We start from the raw sequence: 20,621 nt of genomic DNA, 5'->3' as shown, positions 1-20,621 counted from the left end.
TTCCTTTAGCAAGCGCGGCACAATGGCAACTATTCAGGAATCAGTCAATATGACCTGGCACCAACAAGCCCTAAAAACATATATGCCTCATTCTCACAGAGCCTAGGAATCATGTTTTTAAGTGGGATTTACTTTACTTTGTCAACAGAACAGGTAATGTGGGAAGTTTGTACTGGAGAGTAAAAGCGTTTCCCGTCCCCTCCTCCAAAAGAGACATTTGGACCATAAAACCTCCTTTCCTGGCCAGCTGAAGAGGTCCCACCACAGGTGGTCCTGAGTGACAGGATTTCCCCCGAGCAAAATTAAGCTGGAAAGGAGAAATGCCCTGGGAAACCCATCCGGCCTCCCTCGGAGGGGTTGTTTCCCAAGAGGTGAGCGAGACGAGCTCAGATGGGCAGCGAAGGGGTGAGCAGGGAGAGGGGCCCAGGCCACGAAAGGGTTACGAGCCCGGAGAGTGGAGCTGTTTGTCACCGGCTCCCACCAGGAAAAAAAAAAAATTAAAAAGAATTACTGATTAACGTGATCTGTCAATACGCCTTTGCCCCACGGGACTGGAGCCGATCTATTACCTGGCACCTCCTTTGCCATCTCCCTCACCTTGGTGAGCCCCTGCATCCCTCGCCTGGCCCTGAGTCATGGGTAAACACCGCCGGGTGCCAGGCTGTGCCCGGGGTACCCGCCCGGAGCCGGCGCCTCCCGGCCCCGCACCCAGCGTGGGGGTTTAGGGGCTCCTGCGGGACATGGGTGCAGCTTTCAGAGTGTAAATGAATGAGTTCCCCACCATTCCAAGGGGCACAGAAAGGAAAGAGGGGAAAAAAGTCACTCACAGGCACGAAAAGACGGCTGGGGGGCGAAGACCTGACCCAGAGCGCATCTCTGACCCGGCTGGAGGAAGGGGCGGGGGGGGGGGACACACAATGAAGATAATAATTCTTTTTAAAAAACAGTTGGAAAACGTTGCTTTTCGCAGTAAATCATGACTGCGTGCAGGATAAACACGGAGGGGAAAGTAATACCTTAATGAAACCTGCCCTAGATGGGGCGCAGCCCAGACCCGCATCCCGCACCTCTCCTGGGGCCGCCCCGCTCTGGCACTGCCGCTGCCCGGGAAAGGACCAGCAGCCCCGCTGCGGGGAGCAGCCATCGGGATCCAGATCTCCCCGCGCAAATTAATTCATTACAGAGCTTGTTAAACAATTTGCCGGGCGAGCATGTTATGGACTGGGGGGGTTGGGTGGTTTGAGGTTTTTTTTTTTTTTTTGGGGGGGGGGGTGCTGGGGAGGGTGTTTTGGTTTTACCTACTCTCTGGGGTCAAACAGCAGCTGGCAGCCAAAAGACTTTCTGAACTGTTTCATCTGGGGAAAGTGAGGAGAAAACTGACGTCTGACTCTCTTCGCATTTTAAATATGCTTGAATATAATTGACCGAGTGCCGCTATGGATCATATGACGTGGATGATGGTGGGTGCCCTGAAAGTCCCTGAAAATGCTCATTTGCAGGAAGAACCTGTTAAAAATGAAGGGCTCGTATCAAATGTAGGGGCTAAAGGCATTTGTTTGTGCCACCGTTCGCATCACGACTGTGCAAGCGCTCCTCCACCTCTCTCCGCACATCAAATTCTTAGTTCAGAGAAGCCTAGTAGCTGTTCGGTACTGGCTCATAGAAACCCCTCACTGTATTTCCCGAAAACCTCCTCTGTGCTGTAGGACCTGCTGTGTTAAATTATGATCCAAAGGCTGTGGGGTGGGAACAATCAATCAGAATACCTGGGGTAGTGTGTAATGTGTGTGCTCTTGCCAGCGGGAGCAAGCGGCCCCTGAACACAGTCCCCCAGCAGGTTAAATAAATATGATACTATAGACAAACCGAGAGGATCACATGGCCGCATCAATCAGCTGTTGATAAAATACAATCTTCCTTTAATACACGCTGGGAAAGTTATTTAACACTTACAAAACCTGGATTCAGTGCTGTTTCTTTTAGTAAAAGGGGAGAAAAATATTCTTTGAAAGTGCAACTCTTCTTAAAAGGCAAGGAGAGGTGACAGTTGCATTTTCCTGGGGGATATAATAGAAAGCTTTTAATGAAGCCACAGACACCGTACAAAGTACGTGAGCCACGATGCTGGAAAAATACAGAAGCTGTTAAAAGAACAAGTCAATGTAGAAGTGGCCGGAGTCGATTCCTGGCTGCGCATTAGGGTTTATTTCCTTTCCATTCATGATTTCACAACCCGGGTGGCTAAAAGGCTCCCGAACTGTTTCTTCTTGGCATGCAATTAGGGACGAGCCCCTCCAAGGAGGAAGCGACCGGGGGTTCTTCCCTCCCAGCTCAGCATCTATCGCAGCTGCCGGACAGTTGGAGAGGCTGGAGAAGCAGAAGAGACAAGGATCCTCAGATTTATTTTTTTTTTAATAGTTTGTCAAAGAAATAATAAAATATAAGAATTTCCTAAAAGAAATAAGTTCTCCCGGGTGTTTGTTGAAATAAACGTCTTTGGTAAGGGCGGACCATGGGACTTTTTTGGTTGGATTGGGTTTTTTTGCAGGAAGGAGTGGGACTCTCGGGGTGCAATGTGTTTTCCCCGTCTCAGGTGAGGGAAGTTTTAACTACTGAGATAAAAAGGGCAGTCGCCCGAGTGCGCTTTGGGATTATCGCCCATATGTTACCTTCTCGCTTTCCACTCATTTAAGTGCCCTTTTTTTAACTCCCATTGCCCTGTCCCAGTTCCCCACCTCACCCTCCTCTTCCCCCTTGCCCCCCCCCAGGCCCCAATCCTGCCGGGTCTTCCTGCGGGCTGCAAAGCCCTCGGGACGTTTGCGGGCTGGCGGCACCAGTGCTAGGGGTTAGAACCCTTCTCCCGCTCCCCGAGCCCCTCCCCGCCCGCCTGAAGCCCCTCAAGGCACGGGAAAATCCCGCACCGAGCCTCGGGGAGATACAGCATAAATCACCGGGCGGCCCAAACCTCCATGGGGAAAGGCAGGAGGGAATTCTGACAAGGTTTCCCCTAACAAATGGAGATTAATGCCCGCTGAGGAAAAAAAAAAAAAAAAAAAAAAAAAAAAAAAAAAAAAAAAAAAAAAAAAAAAAAAAAAAAAAAGGCAGTTGTAAGTGATGTTTATACAAGAGAAATACGGGAAATAGGGGAAAGAGGGGGAAAACTCCCAAAAGCCCGGGAAGCTGCCGGTCCAGGGCTAATGTCAGCCAAAATATACGGGGCTGAGAAGCCAAAAAGGCGTTTGGCTCCAGGTCCTCTCCTTCTGCCCTGGGGAACCCCTCACCCTTCGCGAGTGGGCTTCGCGGGGATGCCCCGAACTTCGCGGGTGCGGTCGGGACACTTCGGGTGGAAGGAATTCTCCAGGAAAGGACAGCTCGTGGCAGGGCACCAAGCTTGGGCGCGGAGCACGGGTGGAAGGTTCGGCCCGGTGCCCCCCGGAGGCGGTGGGGGGGTGGCAGGGTCCCCGCAGCCGGCCCTGGCGGAGCTGCGGGCGCCTCCGCTCCTCTGATCTGCGCGGAAAGTTGCGCTAAAGAGCTCTTTTACCTGCACCAGCCACCCTTAAGCACTCTCCAGGGGCTTGTTGGGCAGATGTAATGGCAAGGCCAGGGGGTCTTGTTTGGCTAGACGTGAGGACATTTGTCATGGCTGACCTGTGAACTTCAGCTTCTGAGCCCAGGACTGTAAGGAGAGGCTCGGGCTAATGTAATAAAGCGAGAGAGACAAGAGGAAAGGCCTATCTTGCCCCAGGGCCACCACATGTTCACTCCGTTTTACTGTCAGTGCTACATGGAAGCTGTGGCTTCATTTCATATTCTATTAATATTTACAGCGGCGATTGAATTTCCCATTACAAAGTTCACCATACACGCGCTGCTAATATGAAATATTAATAGTATTGTGCACATTATGAAAATTCTTATTATTAAAAAATATATACCGGGCGATTGGCACGGGTAAATTCATTTACTGTGTCCACCTGGCGCAGGGGACCCGCAGCCCCGGCCCCGCGGGGAGGGTTGCGCGGGGGGCCGCGGGGTGGAGCGGGGCTGCTCTGGGAGCAGCCCCGGAGCAGGGGTGGCACCACAGGAAGCAGCACGTCCCTCTCAGTGCCACCTCCAGCCACAGAGCTGAGTCATTAATTGTGAAGGGTCACGTTTTCCATCTGGTCTGGGGCATCCTGAGGACAGGAGATGCCCAAAGCAGCTTTACCCCGACGAGCGGTGGGGCCGAGGGGAATCGGGTGGATCCGGTGGTGAGAGAGGATTTGTAAGGTTTTTTGACTGCTTCCCCCAGCTCCACTTTTCGAGTCGGTTTGAAGCCCAAGCAAAACCCTGAGCGTCTCAAAGATGAGTAATCGGGCATCAGCTTACTTCGCAGACCGCAGCTGAGTCACTTTTCAGTTGCTGCTCGGGGCGGACAGAGAAATCCTATCTCCTGTGAAAGGCAAATTGGCCGCCGGAGTCCCTAAAGTGCCCCGAGGATCAACTGAAATGAAAGTAAACCGATAATTTCCAGATCGCGTGGAAAACAGAGAGGTATCGAATTTAACCACCGGGTAAAGCTCAGCCCGGCGGGATGAGCCTCTCCTGGAGCACCTTATCGCGCTCCCATTCGAGAGAGATGCCCAGGTCATTCTGCTCTTTTTTATTTATTATTATTTAACATTCCGAGCACAAACAGCCCTTCCTTTCTCTGCATCGCAAAACTGCATATCCCTGGGAAAATAAAAAATTTGCCATTTGTGTGTGAGGAGGGTGCAGCGAGAGAAAAGTCTGGGGGCTTTGGGGAGCCTGCATCCAGCATCTACAGGTGTTTAATATATTTGGAAGATAGTTGGCATAGCCTGTTTGATAGAATTTTTTTCCCCGAGATAACTCTTCAATTACACTGGTGCCCGTCTGGACCTCACATTCCATTAAAAAAAAAAAACAACCAACTTGTTTTCCGTCAGGAGGTGGGCTGTATTGATCTACCAGGGTATTTACTCTCTGCCGATTGCAGTGAGAAAAAGCCACTGTGGAGTCACTCTCTTCACCTTGAATCTTTGGTGAAGGTTGTGTTCGAACTTCGCTGTGTTTCACATCCCTGCTCCTCCAGATTTAACACTTTCCCATAGGGCTAGGCCCTGCCTGAGCTGTACCAAGAGTTTTTCTCGGTCTAATTTTGACCATGGGGAGTAATGAAATCCAGAAGGAAGCCCCTGCCCAGCTATAGGTGCTGCAGATGTAGGTATAGATATCTGTTATCCAGCAGATCTTGGTGGCTCCTCTGTTTTCCCAAAGCTTCCCCCACGCACAAGGAATAGATGCTATTTATGACTGCTAATACATCTGGATTAAGGTAATTTAGGAATCCTTAGGTTCGTCTCTCAGCTCGGGAAGATGACAGGCTCTGGGAGGTATGGATGGGTGACATTTCCACCATGAGATCTGTCCTTCCCCCCTCTCTGCTCCCCCTTCTCTGCGTCTCCCCCTTCCAGCCCTAAATGTGTCATGCTTTGTCACATCCTCTGCGTGTGTGTTTTTAGAGAACATTTGAATAAAAGGCTCGATGCCAGGTATTGGTGACACAGTGGGTGGAATTTGCAGCCTTTCCACAAAGAGTTGGAAGCCTCCATTTGCATAAGGTCAGGGTACAGCTTCTCACAGAACTTTAGCAGCATCTCTGTCTCTTAGCAACACTCTTGCACTCTTGGTCCCTGCATTAAATTGACTGGTCCTTTCCTTTTCTTCCTTTCATAGGGAGGCTTACAATAAAATGTCACCCTTCCAACCTGTGCCTGTCACCCAGTAGGTCATCTGTTTCTCTTACACCTCCTCCCCCCCCCACTTCATCTCCAATTAGGGGATGAGATTATTCATTTGGTGGATTCCCAAAACTGCTTCATTTTTTATTTTGTTAATTAATATTAATAACATTTCTCCCTTTGTATTAATAAAAAGGAGCCCTCATAAACAGTGAGGAGATAAGGAGCAAATTGCAGGCACCTGCAAAACAATGGGATTGGAGAGGGGTAATAAGGCGAGTGGAGATAGAGAGAGCAAGGTTTAGGTCATCCTCTCCACCCATTTAGTTGATGCAGGGTTGAACTCAGCATGGAAGCCTTCAATGTGCTCAGAATATTAGAGTCACCCCTCTTGGCTCCGGCATGGGAATTGGTGACAGAATACAGATGCTGATAGGTGGTGTTAATGGAGGGTCAGGCTTGGACAATAGTATCCATCACTTGCCTCATGGCTCTGCTGTCAGATGGAGTCATTTCTGACTGCTCTATCACCAAGATTTGGGAGAGATTCAATTATTACCTTTAGGCTTGGCAGCGGTAGATACAAATCTATGCCCAAAGGACTGGGGAAATCACCCCCTTCTTCTTCTCTCCCAAAGTGGATTTCCCCACTTTCCTAAATAATTTTTTTTTTTAAGAGGAAAATAAAAAAAGAAGAAAAAAGAAAAAAAAAGAAAAAAAAGAAAATCAATGTTCACGCCATTCGTTCTGTCCCTCTGCTATGAATTCCTGTGGGGGGGGGGGGGTCGAAATAGCCACCACTTTGCTCGGCCTGAGAGTTACCTGGCAGTTCCAACGCACTGTGAAACTTTTGTGAGGAAGATTATGTCGGATCTTCCAAACTTTGGAGCCTGTACCGAGAGTTGTGCCTTTCCCCCCGGATCCCGGGCTCTGCATCCCTGGCAGGGAACTAAATCCCGTCTCTGAGTGCCGAGGGCTGAGCAGACACACTGCAGAGCCCCTCTTCTCCCAGGACGGGTACGGAGATTATTTATCAAGAGCCCTCGTTAACTTTAAGAATGGGGCTAAAGGACAAACTTTAACCACGAGAAAGCTCTCTATTTCCCCCTTTCTACTTTTTAAAGGTATTTAAGTGGTGATAGCCGTTTTAAATTCAGTCCGGATTTTATTCCCTGGCTCCCTGTGGCGAACTGATCCACTTCTAAGGAGGAATGGCTTGTTTTCTCTAACACGTTATCCACCTCTTGAGTGGTGCAAATGCTAAGGTGAAACCTGGTGCTTTTCAGCGGTATTTCTTCAAAACTCTTATTCAAACGCCCCCCTCCCTCCTCGCTGCTCCTCCCGAAGCTTTCAGACACTGTAATTCCTGCAAGATGAATTCTCAGGTAATGGGTTCTGAGAAAAAGCAACAGAGGTTAGGAGTCAACTGCCTCCTCTTTAATAATTCACATGTCATATTTCTTCCACTTTGTCAAGTTGGCTAAAGAAGATGGGCAGGGCTGAGACATGCAGACACTTGAGTTTATTATCCGACGGCTGGGGGGGACCCAGGGAAGAGCGATGCCCTCTCTGCCTCTAGCAGAGGGGCAAATCCTACTGCCTGGCTCCAGGATTGTGCCTGCTCGCCCATCTCCCAGAGATTTAGCAAAGCAAAGCTTGGTTTCCAGCAGCCGCACTCCTGCCTGGCTTTCCTCTTCCTATGATCCCCCATTCTCCTCTCCTGTTTAACTTTAAAGCTGTTACTCGTCCCTCCGATTCTTTTACTACCGTTAAAAGAATAAAAAAGATAAGTTAACAATAAACCTGAGAGAGATCCCATACTTTATTTTATTTAATTTTTATTTTAGCCACTCCGTTGTGATTTGTCTCCCTAACACACTTTCGCACGGGATATTTCTCTATTCAGCTTCGTAAAAGTCGCGGGGCTTACTGTCAAATTCGAACAGTTTTGGATAACCAAAGGGAAGCGGGAATTTATTGGTGAGGTGAGGAAGCTGGTTTGGGGCTTTTCCCTCCCCCAAAGCATCAGTGCAAAGAAACACCAGTGGCTGCAAATGTAGACAAAATCTTATCTCTGAAGTGGAAGAAATCAACAGTTGACTCTGAGGAAACTGATCACCCTTTCTTAAATGATAAAGGTCCACAAAAAGAGTACAAAAATGTTAAAATCCCAGGAATCCCCGCTGTTTTTTCTTTACAGGTGGCTTTTAGAAAAACTTCCAAGATTTTCTAATTTTTGACTTTTTTGCCTTATCCTTGACACATTCTTTCACCACATTCTCCAGACCTATCTTCTAGTGTGAGTGTGGATAATGTCGTGTACCTGTGAAGGTGTCAGCTGCATTTTGAAATAAAATAGAAAAAAAGGAGAAGAGAAGCGGCTCCCTGAGCCACACTGCCTGCTCTTGAAAGCACGGATACAGGTGAAAACACAAGTGACAGCAGGGCAGAAAATGTCTTTATTCTTCTGGGAGCTGCCTCTTTTCTCCTCTTACTATATTATGATTTTCCTCATGCTGTCGTTTAAAGTAAAACCACTTTTTTTTTTCCCCCCAACAGTCTTTCATTGAAGCGGCAACACATTTTAACTGATCTTTTGCAGTGTGGTCTCTTATGTGTGGCTATAAGTCTTATCCAGAAACAGTAAATCTGTCTTATCTGTCAGATTTCGGTAACTTTATACATGAAAGGGAAGAGCGAGCAACTTTGGGGGATTTAGCAAAAGGACTTATCAGTGTAAGCAAGGATAACAGCAAACCCTGAGGCCCATGGGAAGTTTGCCCTTGTGATACTGGCCAGGGTTTGTTACATTTTTGGTTAGAGGCTCATGACTTTCACCCTTTCTGCAAGCATCATTTCCAGAAACAGGCGGCTCTGGTTTGCAGTGAAGATTGCTCTGGGATTTCGTTAGGGTTTGTTTTTCCTTCCGAGAAAAAAACCCTCGTGTTACTGGGGCTTCAACACTTCAAAAATAAATATACACCCGGAACAAGACCCATGAGCCAAAGAGAAATAACGAGCTGACAGTCACCCGGCCTGGCAGGCTGGAGAGGGCTGGGGGCGCATCCTTCGGGGGTGATGGGGTGCAGAAGTGCCTCGCGCTGTGATTTCTGCCCTCGGACCTTCCGAGGAATCCCTGTGTGCCTCATGGCTTGCACAGGGGTGACAGACTGGCACAGAGGTCACCCTTGGGCTCATAAAGCACACGCGTGTCCCCAAACTGTCTGTGATAGTCGCGTTTCTCCCTGCCCTGCGGAGGGTGAGGGGCTCCTCGTGCAGCGCTCACCTGCCATAAGGCAAAACATTATCCCGCCTGAAACTCTGAAATTTACAGTCTGACACTTCAGAACTTGGTTTTACTATTAGTATTATTTTTCCAGACACCAGCACTCTTTTTTTTTTTTTTTTTTCTCCCCGGCTCCCGAGCTGGGAGTTGATTTTCCCGGTGCCAAATCGCTCCCTGAGACACCCGGCAGGCGCCGAGCGGGGCTCGAAGGGAGAGACAGAGCCATCCTCCATTGGCAACCAGCGATGAAACGCACTTGAAAAGCTGCCAGGGAGAATTAGGATGGTAGCCCTATCCTGCAAAATCAGATGGTTTACAGTGTCCCTGAGCAGCTGTTAAGCTTGTTGGGGGTTTTTTATTAGTATTATTATTAATATTTTCCGGCATATTTTTTTAACACCTGCGAAGTTTGTCTATGAGGATGCCACTAAAGACAGAAGTACTGAGTGCTTGACAGACTCCATAAAGTCCTTGGCATCCTTTGAGCTACGTGACAGGTCCAAGGACCGGGATGCGAAAGCCGAGGGCTGAGCGCGGCCCGGCGGAGCGCCGCTCCCTGTGCGCTCCGCCTGGCACGACGGGGCGATACCACCTCCCTGCAGACCGGCAGAGATGCCCTCCTGGCCCCAAAATAGGAGAGGGATGGAGGACTTGGTGGGGAAGCCACCTGCAGCTGGTCCCTCCTGCCTCAGTCGCACAGCGTGTCCTGCGCGGAGCAAAGGGGAAAGAAGCTCTTTAGACAGCACCGATTTAATAGGGAAAAGAAAACCGGGAGGTCTGGTGCTCTCTGCTCCGTGTGCTCCGATGAGGAACGGCGTTGGGAGAAGGCTTTGCAGGGCAGCCCTCGCCCCGGTCGGCGCAGCCCCGGCCCCGGCGGAGGATGCGCTGCGCTCCCGCCGCTGCATCTTTGTCCCTGCTCACACCTCTGGTCTGAACTCATCTTCCTTCTGTCTGCCAAACATCTGGAGCATCCCCCCTCCTCCCTCTTGATTGCACTTGTTGTTTCTTACTGAGTTCGCCAAATCTCTCTGCAGCTTGTCATAACCTGTAATAAAGTGCCCTTTTCGTAGGGAGTTAAAAGTCCAGAGGGCATCAAATCCATTTCCAACTGACAGCAGAGGAGCTGGGCAGGACAGCGGCGGGAGGATCGCTGTTGTCTGCTTCCAAGGGCTTTAACTGTTTCACAGCGAGGCACCCCGGGGGCAGCCGGTCCCCACCCAGACCCCCGGTTAGTGCAATGCAGCCTGTCGTGGTCACCCAGCACCACAACGGGACCAGGGCTGGGGGTCCTGAGCAACCTCTGTAAGTCCCTGCCAGGGAGGGCACTAAACAGCAGAGCATCCTCATGCTCCCGTGGGCCAGCCCAGATATGTGAATTACTCTTATTCTTAGTCTCATCCTCATTCTTATTGATTTTTAATCTTGGTTTTAATATTTATTCTTACTCTTTATTGCTATTGCCTATATCCTTAGAGTGGAAACATGACTGGAAGAAAGCATTCTGGAAGAAACACAACTGCTATATGATTATATATATATATATAGTATTATTTATTATATAGAAGGCAACATCAGACGTGTGTGATGCATATTTGTTCTTTTTATGTCCACCTTCATGTGCATATGTATCTATGCTTATAAATATATGCACATTAATAAACATATACTATATATGTGTGTGTGTTTGCACGTAGAGTTATATGCACATAGAGAGATCAAGGCAGGTTTTTCATGTGTTATACTACACAAGAAAGAGTTCATCCTGCCCAGTCTGTTGCCTCCTCTGTTTGCAGAGGTGTGTGCAGGACTGCAAAAGTGTGTCAGAATATAAGGTGTGAGAGGTCAATGAGCCCTTAAGTGGTTACATATGATTTATTTCCTTTTAAAGTCCCAGCAAACAAATAACAAACAAGAGGTGGGTTAAAAATATTCCCATCAAGGTGCACTGTCACCCTGGCATTGCCCAGCGCGTCCTGGCAGGAGGTCAGGCTGCAGGGCTGGTGGTGGGGCTGCACCTCTGATCGAGTATTTATGGCCACTGCATCTTTGCATAACATTTGCTTTGCTTTCCTTAATGGTTTTCTGCACTCCTTTCCCTTCTCCTCGCTACAAACAGCCTCAGTCAGCCCCAGCGATGATATCAAGAAAGGTTTTTCTTTTTTTTTTGTGGTCCAGCCAAAGCGAGGTCATTCTAATAATACCCAAGGTCACTGGTGGGAGCCACCGAGTCTCCCAGTCATTTTTCATTTGCTTGCAACAGTTAATGACAGTCACAGGGATGGAGCTGGGAGCTGATGGCCATGTGATGTCACCAGCACATGCTAGGGGATTATAAGGGCAGGTACAGGGCAGGGTTGTGGATTAAAAATGATGGAAAAAAAAATTCACTATTAACTGCTTCACTCCAGCAGCTTGGTGGGGAAAAAAAAAAAAAGATACAGACAAAGGAGGGGGATTTCTTCCTTCTCCCCCCCCTCCAAATCAGTCCTCTAAAGTGCCAGCTCAACTGCTCCATTTTTTCCAGATTTAGTGACTCAGCTGGAAAGGATCTGCAAAGCATGTGAGAAGAGACACTGCTCCCTGCACCAGCTGCTGGGCAAGAGGTTGCAAAAGCAACCTTGCAACTACCCAGGGGCGTTCCTCTCCCTCCCACCCAAATCAAAGGCCTCATCCCCTTCCTCCTGCCAGTGCTGACACCAGCAGGAGTCAGATCTGGACAAGTTTTTGAACCTTGATAGGTGTGTTGGAGGAGAGTTTTTTGGTTGTTTTAACTTGCGTTTTTATTCTAGCTGTCCATTTGGGGGGGGGGGGGGAGAAGAAGAAGAAAGAAAAGGAAGCAGACCTCCTGGTCAGGCTGCAGTGCTCTTTGGCTGGAGGAGCCCTGGGGGAGGTGGGTATTGATTTAACCATGTGCACCAACTGTGAGGTTCACGCTGCAAAGTGCCCCTCACACAGCCATGGTCACACTCAGACTTGCCCCTCACCTCTGGGGAGTCACCCTGGAGATCTCAGTCCTCATGTGTGGCCCATCACTTAAACCCATGGGCTGAAACATTGCACACTGGGAAGCCTGGAGTGTGCACCAGCCTGCAGGGACCAGGGGAAGAAGCAACACAAATCAACCAAGTTTCCTTATAATTTAATACATGTAGTTATATTCTGCCCCAAAAAGTGCAGAAGTAAGAATTTTTTAATAGGATAGCTAATAGTTTGGACAAACTGCTCTTTCTCACAGGGAAACAAACCAAAAAGAAAGATAAATTGTATATTAGGCTTCACTCAGCTTGTCATCATTGAACTATTTTGTCTTAATTATTTTATTTATTTATGAAACATGACCTTCTCATAGTCTTGGTTCTGCATTTTTATTATTTTCTGACATATTAACTGTATAGTGACCAGTTTCATTGTTTATTATTGTCATCACGTCTTATAAAAAAGGAATTCCATGAAGAAAGTTGGATATCAGTTGACATTTTTGTCCAATAACATTTTTTTATTAATTCAATGTACAACAGCAAAAAATGTCCACTGAAATGTGGCAAACCAGAACAAAACAATTACGATAGAAAAGAAAACAAATGACTGGTTTATATGAACATCTAAATTCTAAACCTGTTTCACAGCTTACAACCGTTTATGAAATTCTGATTACTAAGGTCAATGGACTTTGGATCACCTCCTATTTAAGGCAGGATGGATCAATGGAGTGAAGAGATGAATTCAAGCTGATGTAGTTGTCCAAAATACACTGGGCTGTGCAAAACCCATACTTTGTTTTCTGTGCTTGTTATCTTCTCCTAATGCTCATTACTGCAAATAACTTTTCCTTCATGTGTCTCCTTTGGATGAGAAGGGAGAAGCAGATGCAGCTGGAGGCTGAATTTTTGAGCCAAATCATGCTGCTCTGAGCAGTCATGGCTTCAGTGAAGCCCTCTGAAGGATGCTGAGCTGTGGCAGTGTGATATCTGCTCTGAGACGTGTTGTTAAGGATCTTCAGGTGTTACCTGGTGGTTACTTCAGCAGTCCTGTCAGAATCAAAGGCTGATGTATTTATTTCCTTTCTCTGAGAAGACACAAACCCATGCGCTGCTCCTCAGATGAGAAGAACGTGGCACATCCTTCCTATCCGCCTGTTTTCCACAGAAATGCGTCGTGTCCCACTTACAATCGGGCCTGACTTGATTTATCGTGGTTAATAGGATTAGAGCATCAGCCTTTCTCAAGGATATTGAAATGCACAGGGAGAGTGGTACCGAGTTGCTGGTGTCTTTCTTCTCCTCCTGTGATGGGCATAATGACACACCTCCAAGCAGAGGGGATTTGTCCGGTGGGAGCAGGCAGATTATCTGTATCTAGTGAAACAAGGCGTGCATGGCAACCTTTGCCAAGGCTCAAAGCCAGAACCTACTCACTATAAAATAATTGTGTCACTACCTAACCAAGGCACTCTTCATGTTTCATTTATCTTTTGACTGTAATTGAATGGTTGAAAAGCAAAAAAATGTAGACAAATTCCAGCTGTATTGAGATCTGTTTCTTTCTCTGCTACCGTGGCCCATCATTAGATAGTTTCACTCTCTGTACAGAAGGTCAGAGAGTATAAATATAAATTGCATTTTGCATTACTTCTAGATGAGTGAAGCTGTCAAAGCAATAATATAAGCTTTCAGTCCCACATTCTACCACTTCTTTCCCATTTTTTGGCCAGGAGGTCATGTGCAAATTGAACGTGACAGCCCAGACGACATGTCCAACAGACTTATATTGTTAGACAGTTCTGCCATGGCACCACAAATTAAACCCACATCGGACTTTGAGCTCTTTGGGAGCTGCTAACAGTAGCTCAGGCTTCTTGCAAAAAAAGTTTATGTCCACATCAAGCCCATGTAAGGATATTAGCAACTCTTTGGGAGGATCCTGTCGAAAATGCAGAAAACAGGGGAAAAAATTCTGACAGGTAAACCTGAAAGAGCTGATCATAGTAATGCAAACTTAGTTGCTTGAAAGGTGGATACATTTATAGTGTGTATATGTGTGTACTCTTCACTTCTGTCAAAACTCTCTCCTCCAATCTATTATTAATAAGTGATATTCAGTATTTAGTGGATATTTTTGCTATCAGCATTCAACAGAGGGGGAGCAAACTCCTAATTTTCCACCTCTTTTCATGCAAGCAAAGTTAACTTTGTGTCTGTTGGATACAACACTGTGTACGCCAGTTAATGTATTGTTGATGATTTGGAAATAAATGTACATTTATAGCATTAAAATCTGCATAGGCAGCCTCCACTAGCAGCTATTTGGATGATGTATTCTAAATTGATTTGTGAAAATAGATGCTACTGAATATTGTATTTTATATTAACTCGGAGCGCAGTTTTTCTACAGAACACCAGAAGGATGAGATTGAGGTTGTTGTCTTCAGCTGGAGTTGAATCAGGTGTCAAAGTAGCTTTAGAAAGTTCTTTGTGCTGTGTACAATGTTGGAGAAAAGATAATGCTGAATGACAGTGAAACAAGATCGCTCTGGGGACAGAAAATCAGATTTCGAGCCCTTCACCTTTAGGTATCTAAAAATGCAGCACAGGTTGTGAACGACTGAAAATTCTTAGCATCTGGCAGCGTCTGATGGCCTGCGCTAAAGAGCTGGTGGTCTTGGTCCAAATCTCGGCAGAAAGGAGTTTGCATTATAAATGACATTATCTGGCAAGTCTTTGCTCTAGTCTGAGCAGAGGGGCCAAGAGCTAACTTGGCACAGAACCTTGTGCTTTCCCTCATCACAGAAATGTTCTCCCTAGATAAGGGCTGAGGCATACACATGGATCAAGAAAAGTCCCTACCACTCTTGCTCCACCAACCTCCCATGAATGAACAAAGAACTTCATTTTCAAGGACTATCAGGCTATTTTTTTCTTTTTTCTTTTTTTTTTTTTTTTTTTTTTTTAAGAAGGACTAAACTTACAGTGAAGGGTTTGAGCCCCATCTGGTACAGATTGGTAGGGGCTTTGCAGGCTTCCGTAGAGCTACACTGATTTACACCAGATGATGCCATTAGAGGACTGAACTATCCAGCAATAATTATAAAAAAATGTCTTTGATTATGCATGTGCAACAACTATTTATGTTTACATTGCAGAGATTTGCATGTAGCACAGTGGGGAGTATTTTATCTCTTCAAAACATTGCACCAGCATAAATAATCCACTGACATTCAAATGAGCAAAGAAATACCCGCTTTTTACCACAAGATGGACCATAAAGGATGTTCTTCACTCATCTTTTTTCAAACAGATTTGTCAATAATCCTCAACTGCAAAGTTCATCCTAGAGAAAGAAGCATGGGAAAAAGTAAAAAAGGCATGTTCTGTTCTAGGTGGTTACATTATAGATTGCTCTGAACAGTGAGTCTGGATGCAACCAGGTGATCCTGCACTTGAGAGAGAAGAGGATGGGGGAACCAGGGGAAAGCAGGACATCAGATATGCCCCACAAAAGGCTGTACCATACCTCTTCTGACGATATTCAAAGCGATTGTCAAGGAACACCAACCACTTCAAATCCAGAGTGAATTCAGACGCAAACCTATCAAAGGCGGAGATGGAGATAGTCATGTGAAAACTGGGAGGCACTCTGTTGAAGTACCAGCCTGGAACAGCACAACAGAAATTACCACTGTGGGAATTACACTGGCATTTAAGCTTTTGAAACGGAAAGTGCTTAAAATAAAATATGCAGTAATATGTTGTATCTTTGACTCACAAGAGGGAAGGGAGATGAAAGCACAGGTAATATTCATTTGATGTTTGAACTACATACACAGGTCTCCTGCTTTGACTTCTGGGGGGTTTTTTATTTGCTAATGGTGCTTTGGTGGTGCTTCGAAGGCATTAAATTTCTCAAATTAAGGCATATTGCCCTACTCTAAATGTAGCTTTCCTCTTGAGAACAAGGGAGAAAAGCATAGCTGGTATTTTATGTTTGATGCCCAGTAGAGAACTGGAAGATGCATAGATATCATTTCCATGGCTTGGCTCCCCCTAATCACCTTTGCATCTTCCCTCAGTTGCTGGTGAAGAAAAACAGGAGATTACTCCATTTATATCCAAAATATTTTGTCCCACAGGGGAAACTACACAGCACTGAACTCACCTGGGGGTTTGGTAAAGACTCCGCTCTGTTGTCCTAAAATCACGCTGCCTCAGTTTCCTTATCAATGGAACAAGGATGTGATAATGATGATCTGCCTCTTGGGAGCACTCTGAACAGTAATTTGTATCTTTATTAGCCTTTCCAAGATGAAATATGTCATATAAATATTCAGAGTTATTAAACTGAGCTTAACTGGCAAGGGCTTGAGAAAAATTTTTGTCATAAAGAGAGATCTTTGAACAAGTGAAGGAGTCAATGGACTTGACCCTGGCACAAGGCTTCCCTTTTGTGTGACAGAGCAATTCAAGCTCAGGATGGGAGAAGCAGAGCCATCCCACCTGACCCCACAGGGTCCTCAAATAAGAGCCCAAGATGAGAAGTCATATAAGGTATATGCTCAGGATCAGACAGAGACAGAAATCCCAGTTTAATTTCTGAAGTAAACAGGGTGAAAGTGAGCTGCTCTAGAATCCTGGCTGCTCAAAGCAACAGAGGAACATTAAAAACCAGACCCAGGTTCCAGCAGAGGAAATTTGACAAGGGGAACACAGGCTTAGTTGGGAGCTTTGGAACATCAATCAGATGGGATAACTCTACTTTTGTATCTTTGTGGATCTGGTTTTCTCTAAAAGCAGCTCTCTATTTTGATAACTGCTTTGAGAGAAAGATTAACTACTGTCATTAAAACCCAAACTGCAATCCCAGCAAACTAGCCAAACCTCCAGGCACTCTGTTCACCAGAATTTTGTTACAAGAGGAATCTGTCACGTTGTCACTACAAAATGAGGCCAAATTTTCAAAGATCTCTCTCCAATGACACTCAGAGGTCTGGTACTAAGCCATCAGGGGATTTGCATTCACAGTTTGGGTTTCCAACATGACAATAAGAAGTTTAACTCCAAACACAACTGTGTTGCACGAGTGCATTAAAAAAAAACAAAGTGAGAAAAGCCTCTTTTCATTTTCTGGGACAAGCATGAGTAAACTAAAGTGACAACTGTGCCTTTGCTTTGCATGCAGGCTTCCTTTGATATTTCATGAGAGCTTGGACACCCAGAAGCTGTGTTCGTAGGAGCTAATCAGGGGGGAAAAAAAAGAAGTTTTAAAACTTCTCCTGTTTTGAATTCAGCACTGAAGTCACCTAATAGGTGTAAATTCCACCCTTCTGAAATTTATTCTGTTGATTGTAAAACTGCCTCTAAGTCTGTATAGGGGTATAGAGGTGTTCAAGATATCAGGGAGTGTTGTGATAGGATGAGGGGTAACAGTTTTAAACTGAAAGAGTATAGATTTAGATCAGAAATTAGGAAGAAATTCTTCCCAGTGAGAGTGATGAGGCACTGGCACAGAGAAGCTGTGGCTGCCCCATCCCTGAAAGTGGTCAAGGCCATGTTGGAAGAGGCTTGGAGCAATCTGGTCCAGTGCAAGGTATCCCTGCCCATGGCAGGGGGGGTTAGAATGAAATGATCTTTAAGGTCACTCCCAACCCAAACCATTCCAGGGTTCTGTGAAAATAAATCAATTTTATGAAAATAAATCTGTTCTGAGGGTCTGAGTCCAGTCCTCTCTGTCTGCAGAGTGAGCAAGGGTAGGGCTGGGTCACTGCCTCCTCACTGTCTGAGTGAAGGAGGCTGAGACTTTGCAGTGTACAAGTATTATGTGTAGGACTGAACTGAGTTGGACAGTTTTGATATGGTTATAGATGTCTCTTCCTTAGTGGCACCAGCTCTTGCAGTCTGCTAGATATATCAAGTGTGCTTCTAAATCTGGTGTTTATTTTTCACTTGATTTTGCCCTCCATCATGATTTAACCAGCTGGGCAAGCAATGCTTCTCTTTCCAATTTTATCACTAACAGGTTTTGCCATGGCTCCCTTTCTTCTACAGTTTGTGCATTTTTAAACTGGTAGCTGCTTTAATAATATTTGCAGCTAATATATCCCTTTCCTGAACCACATTCCCTATTCTTGCAGTGTTCGACGTGCCAAGGCTGCTGTGTCAGTGGGTTTCATTCTTTTCACCCTTTCTGCAAGAGGAGTTTGGGATGGTCCTTGTGTTTGCAGGTACTTGTGTCATGTGATTCAGATCATTCATTTGAGTGTGCTTCCCAAATTGTCACGTCAGTGCAGTCCCAAAGCAGTGTCTAATCATACAATGACTGCTGGGTTAGATGCTCTTTCAGTATAAAGTGACACAGCTGTGCAGCCTAACGTGGTTCAAGATCAGTTCCTGAGACTGATCTCTGCTTTTTACTAGTGTGACATGGGTGTACAGTTATTTGTGTGTTTATAGATATTTCCTTGTTTGCTTACATATGAACTCATTGCATGTATTTTCATGTTATGTGATAAAATAAATTTAAAAATTTGTAAATTTATCAGTCCGGAATATTTTTTACTCTCTTTTTTTTTTTTCTCATCCTGTCATCCCTTTACTGAATAACTAATAAATCAAGGCTTAGGGAACCCATTTATGATGCAGAGAAAACTTGTTTTCCAACCTTCTATTTATTTCCTGTTTCTGTGAATGTCTTCACTGTGGGTCAAATTTTTCTTATAGGAGGATCTGTGCCTCAAAGATTTTGACCAGAATGTCATACCCAGATTTGAGAAGCCTTAGAGTTTAACAGAAATAGATGTCATTTATTTTTAAGCATTTTTATTTTACCATAGAAGAAATATATGCACGTATGGGATTCAAGGTAAAAAATGTCAGGCTTTCCTCTGCCAGAAGAGTTTGTTAGGGCTGTGGATTGGATGAACTGACCACAACCTCTTCACTCTCCCAGGAACAGCAGCTGGGAAGAGGCGATGCCTGAGGTGAGAGGAGAAAGAGCTGGTGCTCCTCAGCCAGGGTGAAGTGACCCTTTAACCAATTCACAGTCACCACTTGCTTACCATGACAACTCCTCTAACACAAGATTTTATACAAAGCTTTTTAGAATTTTCATTCTGGTTTTGTTTTCTGTTTGTTTGTGTGTTTGGGGGATTTTTTTTGTAGAAGAGCTACAACCCTTGACATTATTTTCTGCAGCTCTAAGTAATAAACACACACCACCCCTTTCTTACCCCAAAGCATTCACTTTCCAGATCCCTCTTATCAGATATGCTGTAATAAACCGGTGTTATTCTTGGGAAGGTTGAGGACTAATAAAATATTCCTCGAATAAAATAATCCCTGATGCATAGGTGAGCAGGAGCAGGAATGGCCAGCATTTTCAGTGACTCCTATTCATAACCATTGCTGAAGCAACTCAAAACACCAGCCCAGATTTTAATTAATGGAGCAGCTCCGTGCTCAGCAAAGGAAGTGCTGAGGAGAATGGGTTGAAGAAACCGATCACTGCAAATATCTGCAGATATTGTGTCAGCTGAGTTCTCACTCTCCTGCTTTGTCACCCATCTCGAGCTGTTGCTTTGGCGATGGCAGCCAAAAATGAACGTGGCCATCCTGAACGTTTTGCGCCACGGTTCGTGTCCCCAGAGGTGTTTGGGTGTCTCCTCGGCACTGTGTGACACCACTGGGCTGAGTGACAGGACAGTGCCCCAAGCCAGGCTCACCTGGCTCTGCAGGACTCCCTCAGACAAGGGACACCAGGTGGTGCAAAGCCACTGTAGTGGATCCGGTGCCATCTGCCCTCCTGGCCATGAGCATGGAAGCTCTTGGATGCGCCAGAGAGTCCTGGCTGCCAGAGCAATCCCTCGGTGCCGCTGACAGCTTGTACGAGGGACAGGACTGTGTCCAGATGGCCCCAGATTTTGAGGAACTACACTGAGAGATCGTGACTGAACTCACCCCTCCCATGTCAGCGGTGGGGGCTGAGAGTGCTTTCGTCTCCCATATTCCCCATATCCTGCTCCCGTCATCTGCCAACCCTGACAACATCACCACTGACAATGCCACCCCATCACCACGCAGGCTGGCAACCATCCCCGGCTCCCCCCGACCTGCACCGCCTGTCACCTTCTCTCCACTGCCCTTCTGAGGTCCAGCCCGGTCTGCTGTGTGCCCCCTTCTCCTCCTTTCTGTGTCTCCTTCCTCACCACAGCCTCCCATCTGTCACCCATCCCCAAAAAACAAGTGACAAATCACTTTTCTCAGCATCCTGAGCCTATCCTCCAGATATCCTTTACACTCCTTTTCTCCATCCTACAGCGAGGTCATACTTCTTAACCTCACTTCCCAGATGCCCATATGCTTATATATATACATATATATATATATAATTCTTTCTTACTGTATCTCAGTTTCTTTTTCATCAGCGATGCCAACTTGGATCATCTGTTTAGCCACGTCCTGTACAACTGCCTTTTTACCTCCATTCCCCCAATCCTCCCTTTGTGACACTCCTTCTACGTAAGAGTGAAAAATCCCTTTTTCCTGTCACTCGAGAAATGGTACTGAGGTAGCATAGCAGCTTTGAAAAAAATTGTCAAGACC

Source organism: Empidonax traillii, unplaced genomic scaffold, assembly GCF_003031625.1.
Source record: "Empidonax traillii isolate 1590-97213 ecotype Southwest subspecies unplaced genomic scaffold, ASM303162v1 scaffold36:size2505666, whole genome shotgun sequence".
Taxonomy (NCBI): domain Eukaryota; kingdom Metazoa; phylum Chordata; class Aves; order Passeriformes; family Tyrannidae; genus Empidonax; species Empidonax traillii.
The sequence above is the reverse complement of the archived record's forward strand: the minus strand, read 5'-3'. Positions refer to the sequence as shown.